General features: G+C 46.9%; 1 protein-coding gene across 4 annotated transcripts in view; it reads left to right on the top strand.

Moving 5' to 3' along the window:
- Positions 1-10,315, top strand: part of HIPK2 (homeodomain interacting protein kinase 2) — a 205,728-nt gene that overhangs the window by 92,392 nt on the left and 103,021 nt on the right. The window lies entirely within an intron of this gene.

Genomic DNA, 10,315 nt, shown 5'->3' with positions numbered 1-10,315 from the left:
TCCTGCTGCTGTGTCACTCCCAAGAGGCCTGGACTTCTCCTCCCACCTGCTCCACATCTGCTGTCCTACAGATATAATAGTCCAGAGGAGTCCGAGGAGCGTCTTTGCAAAGCACACAGCTTAGAGTAGAGAGCTGGGGCTGGCCGTCAGACTCCTGACTGGAGCTGTCTGGCACACTTCTGCCCCCTCCATTGGAAGGAGGAACAGATTCCTAGTGAATACTTCAGAAAGGATTGCTGTTGACCCTGATCCTAAGTTTTACCGTTAGGTACATACGAATCAGCAGTAGACATGCGGGGAGCACCCACCGTGTACAAGCCAGGGTGCCTGTTGTGTGGAGAGCAGAGGAGCAGAGCCTTGTTCCTGCTCTTAAGGGGTGTTCATGCCTCTGGGGGCCCAGGTTGAGTACATTCGTTACTGCCCTGACCCCCGAAAGGACCCTGAGGAGTTTGAGTGATGAGGGAGAGCTTCCCATCAGAGGTGGTATCCAAGCTGGGCCCCGAGAAACGGAAAACTGCATTCTCCTTCCTTGGTTCTCAGGACCCTTCGTCCTGACCCTTTACTGCACATCTGTGCTGATAGATCCGGCTACCACTACTCAAGTCTGAGCTTCTTGAGGAAGCTCATCTAGAGGTGGGTGTTATTTAGTGTCTCTATGTGTCTATCACAATGCTTGACTCACTGGATGCCTCAGCGGATCTTTATGATTGAATGAACAGATGAAAAAGTGAGTGAATGTACATAGTGAATGATTGATGAGACTGGCAAGGTAACCGGGGCTGAGTTGTAAGGGCCTGGGATGCCATGAATATTGAGCTAATAATTGGCACCCAGAGGTGTTTTCCTTCTCACGTGGAAGCAGTGTGGCCTACAGTCCGTGACACCAAGGAGAGGTGGAAGCTGGGGGCCACGTGGGTGTGTTCCTGTGAGCCCCGGCATCACCCAGGGTCTGTCCCCAAAGGGGCACAAGCTGTGTGCCAGCAGTAGAGGTGGCATATTAGAAGGAACCAGAGCTGAGGGATGCAGTTGCGATTCCTGGGCTAGAAAAATCAGAGCCGTCGTGGGCTGGGGCAACTCCCAGTCCAGGGGGAGGCACTCCTGAACGCCGGTGGCTCCATGGAGATGTATGGCGAGATTCTGGCCCGGAGAATTGGAGGCTCTCTGCTCCCAGGACCCGTGGATGCTGCGGTGGACTGGGCTTGGCCAGTGCAGGTCCAGGCTGCATTCTGGACTTTGCTTAAAGAGAACCTCTTGTCCCTGGAATAACAGAACACGTCACATGAGAATCTTTAAATGTGCCTCCGGGTGGTAGCTGCGGCAACCTTAATTTCTGTGGAGTGAACAGAGCTTAATTTGGATTCACAGAAAATGTGACTTTTTTCCTGCATGGCATTTAGTGATCATTGGAGATCATTTTTCACAGTCACCTCTTTGATTGTCCAGGTTGAGGGGAGGAGGAGATGGGAAGGTGGGTGGAGCTTTGGGGTTCAGTGTGTAAAACAGCAGGTAGTCCGGAAATTGGCTCTGGAAGTAGATTCATGCAACACGGAAGGACCCTAAAAGCAGGATTTCTTCCTCTGTACTCACCTCCATCCTGTCCGCCATCCTCACGTCGGGTAGCAGTGGGCTTCCGTTATCAAGACGAGCCAAGAATGAGAGGGAATAAAAGCCAACACCAGAGAAAAGGTCACATTGGTTTCGTGATGGTGCAGGGAAGAAAGTGACCCAATTAAGACTTCAGAGGCCTGCCTTTAATGGTCTCTCCTGTACATTTTTATCTGGAGAGGCGTGTTACCAGCTCCCCCAAAGTGCAAAGTCTACCCGAAATAGAGATTGAAGAGTGGCTTTGTCATATAATGAGTCAACATCAGCCGGGCGGAAGGATGAATATAGCATCACGATATTCTCCACGGGCAGGCACCCCGGCCCCGGTGGGTGCTGTGGCCTAACCAGAGGCCCTGTGGTCTGTCAGGGGTCCTCATGACAGACAGGAGACACAGTCCACGGAAACGCAAAGGACATGCGGCGCCACCCTCGGGCTGTCCTCCAAGCTTTATCAGGTGCTGTGTCCTGAACCGGGAGGGCTTTTCCCTTCTGTCCTAGTTGGAAAGTTCTGGAAGCACATTTAAACACACACATGCCCACAGGCGTGAGCAAGAGTCTGTCTCCTAAAGACTCTTGAGCCATCTGAACATCAAGTTAAAAAATGACCTGCCTTTTTGGATACCATCCCTGGTCATTCTGTTCCTGGGGACATTCGGTACCATGTCTGTCACGGTCTGTACTTTTCAAAACATCCCTTGCCCCCCACAAAGCTTTCATAAAGCAACATACCTCAGACACCCAAGGCATCCCCCATGGGGCAGGACTTTAAGTCGGCAACATAAACTTACTATTGGGTGAAAGTGAGTCGCTCAGTCATGTCTGACTCTCTGTGACCCCATGGACTGTAGCTGGCCAGGCTCCTCTGTCCGTGAAATTCTCCAGGCAAGAATACTGGGGTGGGTTGCCATTCCCTTCTCCAAGGAGATCATCCCAACCCAGGGATCAAACCCAGGTCTGCCACATTGCAGGCCGATTCTTTACCATCTGAGCCAGCAGGGAAGCACTTACTACTGGGTACTTGAGCCTGAGGCTGCCCATTCCGGGGCTCTTGTTCCAAAGCCACATGCCCGCTGGAGCTGTCGGGGCACCAGTTAAAGTGGGGTGATAGTCAGGTTCCCGGTTGGGAGGAGGCTTCGTAGAGGTCCTTGGGAAGCAGGCTGGATCCGACACAACCAGTCCTGGGGCAGAGGGGCCCTTCCCTGGGACCTGCATCCCAGCTTGGTTTGAAAACCACTTAGACTTGGGCTAAATTCTGCTTGAAGAGTCTTGGGTGGGAGGAGGGGCATTTTTCAGAGATCAATTTGCTTTAGCAAATTCTGTGTTCGCCTTTGCTTGCCAGCCTTCCTAGACCCCATCCACACTCTCCCTCAGCTTCATCTGTAGAAAGCTTTGCACCCCAGGGTTCTGGCTTTGGGTACCGAGAGAGACTAATGTCCGTGTCAAAGTGATTCCTGATAGAAGGCATCCTAGGTGTTAAATATTTATTTTAAGTGGAATGTTCTACTTCTGAGAGGTTAAAGAACAAATGTAATTTCATGCAGAGGCTTTTACTAGTCAGGGTGTGAGTGTCTTTTGGCTTTTTTTTATTTGGCTCTGCAGCAGCCAACTAACAAAATGCGTTCCTGAGATGAGCTGACAAGAGTGCAGAAATGAAGAAATAAACAAAAAGCCATGTTAATTTCAAGCTTCAGTAGGAATACAAAAAGAAATATTAACATTTGCTGAATGACAAATAATCAAACGGCTAGGAATTTTTAATGCTTCTAGCAAGGTTTTTGTAAGCTTTCATGGAATTTTCTCCCAATCGAGTGTAGCACATTTATAACTGGCAGCGCCCCATGAAGGTGTCTTGATAGGAGGTTTAATTTCAGGATGGTCCCTCCAAGCATATGGGTTTCTAATACGATTCCATAGCCCCGTTTCCACTGCTCTAATCTATTTGGAGTGGCCACATCTCCTTAGCATAATCTTCACAAGTGCTTGTCCACAAAGTAAGAGTCCCTTTGCCTGGCTAGAAGGATGGTCACAGAGCTGTTATGTTGTTATTTTGTTGTTTGGGGAATGTGTAAAAAAAATATGTATGTTAGCCTCCAGCTCCTACTTAATACTGGGTTTCTTTTATGGTCATGTTCTTTAGAAGTTGGCCCTCTCACTTTAACATTGAATTTATTGAGAAACATTAAAGTTCTATAAACACTTTATAATTTTTAAAATTTATTTTATTAAAATTCTTTCCATCTTTATTGAGATACAATTGACATATAACATATACGTGTAAGGTGTACAATGGGTTCAATACACCTTTTTTTTTTTTTTAGTTTTTGTTGGGGTGTAGTTGATATACAGTGTTGTGTTCATTTCAGGTGTACAGCAAAGTGAATCAGTTACATGTATACATATATCCATTCTTTTTTAGACTCTGTTCCCATGTAGGTCATTTCAGAGTATCGAGTAGGGTTCCCTGTGTCATACAGTAGGTTCTTATTTAAAGTTCTAAAATTTGTATGCGTGTGTCAGGTAGACATAAGGCACTATTAACTTAAACTTTCTTTAATTCACTTTAGTCATGTTTTTTTTTTTCTTTTAATATTTATTTGGCTGTGCCAGGTCTTAGTTGCGGTATGCAGGATCTAACCCAGGCCCCCTGTATTGAGAGCAGAGTCTTAGCCGCTGTACCACCAGGGAAGTCCCCGGTCACTGTTTTTTGAGCACCCACCGTGTGCAAGGGACTGGGTGAGTGGTCTTCTCCCAAGGGGCCTCTCCTGCCAGGTGTAGATGCAGAAGCATGAGGTGTTTGGTTGTAGAGAGAAGGTGCCCTGGCAGGTCAGAGGCAGGGGTGCTTCATCCAGCTCCTCCGGGCTGTCGAAATCATCCTCACCTGTCTGTCACCCCTACACACCCAGGACCAGCCTTTCACTCCGTGTACCCAGCGCTGGGCACACAGCGGGTGGCCCCCAAGTGTCTGCTGAAGGGGGCTGTTGGGAGGAGCAGATGCGTATTATGGTGGAGGGGCCTGTGAGGTGGGCAGAAGAGAGCATGGGACGCTGACAGTCCAGCAGTGAGTGTGAGGAGACCCCAAGTGAGGAGGCCGGCCTCTCGGCTGGAAGGCCCGAGGGGGACGGTCAAGGGCTCTGCATGGCGGAGCCCAGCCTTGGGATGTCTGCTGAAGGGTCAGCAAGCCATGCCCCACGGGCCAGCCCCGTCCCCTCATTGCCAGGAGACTGTGGCTGCCCCTGTGCCCGCCAGGCCGAGGTGAGTAGTTGGAACAACGTGGCCTGAAAACTGAAATCGGTTTTTACACGTCTCTTCCCTGGTGGCTCTGATGGTAAAGTCTCTGTCTGCAGTGCAGGAGACCCGGGTTCGATCCCTGGGTCGGGAAGATGCTCTGGAGAAGGCAATGGCACCCCACTCCAGTACTCTTGCCTGGAGAAGCCCAGGGACGGAGGAGCGTGGTGGGCTACAGTCCATGGGGTCCCAAAGAGTTGGACACGACTGACCGACTTCACTTCACTCACTCACAGAAGGAGCGTGCCGGCCTCTCCTCGGGCGCAGGAACAAGGATGAGTACAGCCAGGGACCTCAGGACCATGTTGCAGAGGGACAGCCTGCACTTGGTCCTCCTGCGCAGGGGACTGCCCTGACAGGAGGAGTGTTTGAAGACCGTTGCTGTGGCAGTGATTCGTACCAGGGAAGGAGCTGAGTGTAGGAAAACCACCAAGATCCGCAGTCAGTCACCTGCTGAGGTGTCGTGGAGGGAAGTGCGTGGTTTGGAGTCTCAGATGAGAGTTGGCTTGGCACACTTTGTCCCTGATCTAGAAACCCTTGCCCTCTCCTGGTCCTTACCACTCGCTGCGGGTCCACCTCAAAGCTCCTTCCAAAAAACCTCAAGTCAGTCCCACTCAGCCGACCGCGCCCTGACTTGTGGTGCTGTTTGTGGGACACGTGTGTCCTGTCTCTCAGCCTGTGAATATACCCTGAGGCCAGGGGCTTCAGCCAGCCACACCTCTCTCAGTGGTTAGCTGGTATTTTTAACATCACTAGTCACTTCGAAATGTTTGGTGACGAGACAGTCACCAAGCAGGATGTGTTGTTAGAGAAAACATACCCTATCTCATTCCATATTTTAGTCAGAAAACATCAGGCATTGTTTTCTGACTAAACATTGTAAGAACAACCATCAGATAGAGCCGTTAAACCCACGTCAGTCATTTTGGTACAATAAAACTAAAATTAGACACAGCGCAGACACAGAAAGATGAGAGCATTTATCCCAACGTTAATTTAAAGACCGATAGAGGCAGATGCTAAGGTGTCTGGACTCCTCGGACAGTTCAGTTCGATGGTTCTTACAGAGAAGAGCCTGGGTGAATGGAGGGGAGGTAATGGCCGGGGGCTGGGGCCCCAACGTCACATCCAGCACCCCTTTCTCGTCTTGAGGGTATGAGAAGCAAAAACGTCAGAGGCATGAATCCAGTTTTACTTGGTAATATTCATTAGTGACCTAAATCAGCGGAGAGCCTTCTACTTAATGGAGTAATTAATTCGCTCCGGTAATTGGCGTTGGAAACAGAAGATGAATTGATTACATGGTTGCTGTGCTCCTTTTTCTTCCTTTTGTGGAAAGGAGCCGCTGTCGGGTCCATGCCAGGTTTGACATCAGGGGCCAGGCTGGATCAATTGGCCTGAGATTCGCTTTTGCTCTTCTCCTCGCAGCTTGCCTGGTGCCCCACTCTGTGCTCCTATTCCTACATCATCCACAAGCCAAGGGCCCGTCTGCCCACCTTTCCCTCCAACACTTTACCTGCGCAAGCTCCGCCCACACCTTGCCCCCCACCCGCCATGGATTCAGGCTGTCTTGGTCCTTGTGGATCCTGCTTTAAGTCACCATTTTACCTAATCAATACCAAGCAGTTTCTCGTGTGATGTTTCTTGTTGCTTTATATGTGGGATAAGGGGAAAGGATTAAAAGATTAAAGACAGACATCTCGTTCACTTTGCATAGTGTGAAATCCGACCTCTCGGCTCTGATAAGCCGCCTTCAGCACATCTCAGAGGGACGGAGGAGAGGGTGTCAGGCAAGACACCGTATGCACTGTGAAGGCCACACAAGTTGTAATTACCGGCACCATAATTATTTTGGCGTACGTGTAGCTTCTCTGCTGCACCATAATTATTTGGGGGTATGTATAGCTTCTCTACTGTGTTTATAGTGAAGATCCCCAAACCGAAAGTCAACAGGTTTTTGCACACCACTCTTTGTAAACGAGCTTTCCCCTCGCCAGACAACATGCTGCAAATCGATGGTTTTAAAAGCAGACTTCCTCCGGGTACCTGCTGTCGTAGCAGGTTGAAGGACAGCGAAGACCCACTTGAAAGAGAGGAAACTCAAATGCAGGCACCTGGGCCCCGCCCTGCCTGAATCTTCCAGCCCTCCCCCCTCCCCACCTGCCCAGAGTCAAACACAGATGGCCCCACAGACTTCAGTCCCCAGGGGCTCCCCAATCTCATCTTCCTCCATTTAGTCTTACAAAAAGAAGCAGGCGAAGCTGGACTGCCGCTTGGAGAGGGGGAATTTGGCAGTGTGCTCAGAAGCACTGGTGACCGGCCGACTCTTCCTCTGTGAGGGGGAGAGCAGAGCTGACAGAATATGAATGAGAACCAGAGTACATCACTGTCAAGGTCAGCCGCCCGCCGCCGCTCTCTTCATTTGCTGCCAGCCAGCATGCTCCTTCTGTTTCTTCCCAGCTGACACCCTTTCAGGCTCCGCGTTCTCAGCCCATCCCTGGGCCCCAGAGTAGGTGGGGGTGACTGTAGGTCTCTAATAATCAGTTCCTGGCCATCCTCTCCCTCGATACCTCCCTTTCCCCACCCCCGCCCAATTTTTTTTTTTCATTAAAATGTTCCAACCACTGCTTTTCTAATCACCACTGTTCTAACCACTGGGACTTTCTGTTCTAGACAGATTTATGGCTGTTAAAATATTTGTCTTAATTGTTGCAGGTGGCAATTTTGCCTTCTTGGCTTTGTTCCAACTTGCATTATTTTTTTTTGCAAGAAGGATACTGAATGCATTATAAAATATTAAATCATACTGTGACTGAGAATAGTAAAATTTAAATTCTTTAAATATAATAGGAGTTAAAGATGGGATAGTCATGTAGAGGACAACCCACCCCGACTAAATAAATCATGATTCTGGTTTAATGACCTTAATTGACCCCAGAATTAATAAAAATGTTACTTTTAATTATTTTTTTAAAGTGCTTATGCTCTAGAGACAGGACTTGAACTGACCTTTCTACAGTCAGTTTATGATTAGTTGATATGACATATTTAAAACTGTCCCAATTTTTCTTGTAAGTTTGACTAGTCTTCCATATCAAAGATAGTGTATAATCTCACACCAACTTAAATGTAACGTATTTTCAAATCACTAAATCAATAGCTAATCAATTCTATTAGCATTCCAAGTATTATACAAAGCAGGATGTAAATTCCATGAGGGCAGCAGTGTTTGCAGGGCATGTGTTTGTTTTATTCACTGTACTATCTCTAGGATCTAAAACAATGCCGAGCATGTGTCGCAGTCACTGGATAAGTTGAATGAATGAATGAGTAAGCGAGCTATAGACAAATTATAAGAATTTTAAAAAATCGTTTTACAAAAATGCAGAATATATCATAATGTTAAATCACAAATGTGTCATTTTCGACTAAGACTGTAAATACCAACATACCATGATTGATTGTACTTCACAGATAGTATGGATTTTACAAATTGAAAGTTTGTGACAACGCTGCCTTGTCAAATGATGGCTAGTATATTTCAGCAACAACAACATACTTTTAAGGTACGTGCCCTTTTTTAGACACTTAATAGACCACAGTATAATATAAAAATAACTTTTATATACACTGGAAAACCGAAAACTCATGTGACTCACTTTATTTTGGTGTTCTAGAACCAAACCTCTGAGGTCTGTCTGTAGTGAACAAATGGGAAGAATTACAGCAGTCTGCATTGCCCGTCTCCGCTGTAGCACTTGAGGCCCAGATTCTGGTGATGCCCGTTTCCAGTAGGTGCCCTGTAGTCCCTGCTCTAGAACTCCACTCAGAACTGAAAGCACTGTAAGGGAGTCCAGTCTGTTTGGGTGCACAGATCATAGAAATAGTTCTTAATCGACTTTGATTTTCTGATCTGTATTCAGCAGTCTTTATAGAGACTGGCATAAAGCTGGGTACAGAGCAATCACAGTATTAGAGAAAATGTCACGTTCACAGTTCTTTTGAAGTCTATAAATACAAAGTTAACCAGTGTGGTTTTCTATAAACCTGTCTTTGGTATAATTACTATTTCTTTTAATTATTCTACCTTTACTCTTGTAATCTTCTGTTGTGTTTGACATGCCAGCTTCACGTCACCGAATTCCAGTTGTGATACTGTGTTTTCAAGTATTATAAAAATATCTTAATGTTCTTTCTGTTGCAAATTACTCCTTTGGGTTCACTATTTCAAATTGTGGGTTTTAAGAGTGTTACTTTTCAAGTTGTAATTAAAACTAGAAGATGTAAAAAAAAAAAAACTTAAGATGTTTAAACTTGTTGAAAACAATCCAGTTTGAGTATCAGGATAAGAGGTGCGACCCCACCCCCACTGCACTCCCTTCACTGCCAATTACAGAAATGATCAGTAATTAAGTCATGTCACTCCTTCCATGCAAGAGTCTAGAATCTTAATGACAGTACAGGCCCTGGGAGGACCCTTTAACTCTGTCACCCCTCCATCAGTTGTGCGAGATGGAAGAACAGCTTGTCCACTGAAGGAAACACAGCTTCTTGTGTGACTTCTGAATCTTCTCAGGCTGGACTCTCCAACCCGTAATGAGAGATGAAAATGTTTAGCCTCTACTCTAAGTTCTCACCTGCCCAGCGTCTGAAAGCAATTTGAGAACAATTCAAACCAAATCTTTCAGTAGAGCTAGTAAAGAGCTAGGGCTTCCCAGGGGGTGCAGTGGTAAAGACTCTGCCTGCCAATGCTGAAGACACAGGAGACGTGAATTTGAGCCCTGAGTCAAAAAGGTCCCCTGGAGACGGAGGTGGCAACCCGCTCCAGTATCCTTGCCTGGAAAATTCCGTGGACAGAGGAGCCTAGCAGGCTACAGTCAGTGGGGTCGCAAAGAGGTCACAAAGAGACATGACTGAGGGGCTGAACACAAAGCACAGTCAAGAACTACATTTACCTGTTAATGGTGCCACACTTTGCTCTTAGAACCTCCATAAATATGAGATTAAAATGACGGACCTGACAGGAAGTAAATAAAGCTTAATTATCCCAGTTTAAAATTCAGCCATGGGTATGCCTGTGCCTGGCTGCTCTGTTGACCTCATTGCCGTATGACTGCCATCAATAGCTCTTTATATTTAATCCATTTCCTCTAAAAGCCACACTAACACATTTCTTATGTGCGTAGACTATTTTTCCCATCACAGTTGATGTAGTCGCACAATCATTATTGAAGTCTTTTGTGAGATATAATCTTTCTGATTATCCTAGGATTTTCTGCTTCATTGCTTAAGGTTTTTGGTGTTTGTGGTAGTACTGTTGCTCATGGAACAATTTGGTGAGACCCAGGAATTTCCCACTGTGTTTATGTGGTTTCGGGGTCATCTCTCCATTCGCCAGATGGAATCTCTGTAAGAACAGTACTCA

The sequence above is a fragment of the Oryx dammah genome, unplaced genomic scaffold (genome assembly GCF_014754425.2).
Source record: "Oryx dammah isolate SB20612 unplaced genomic scaffold, SCBI_Odam_1.1 HiC_scaffold_18, whole genome shotgun sequence".
Lineage (NCBI taxonomy): Eukaryota > Metazoa > Chordata > Mammalia > Artiodactyla > Bovidae > Oryx > Oryx dammah.
This window is presented reverse-complemented; position numbering and strand designations above follow the sequence as displayed.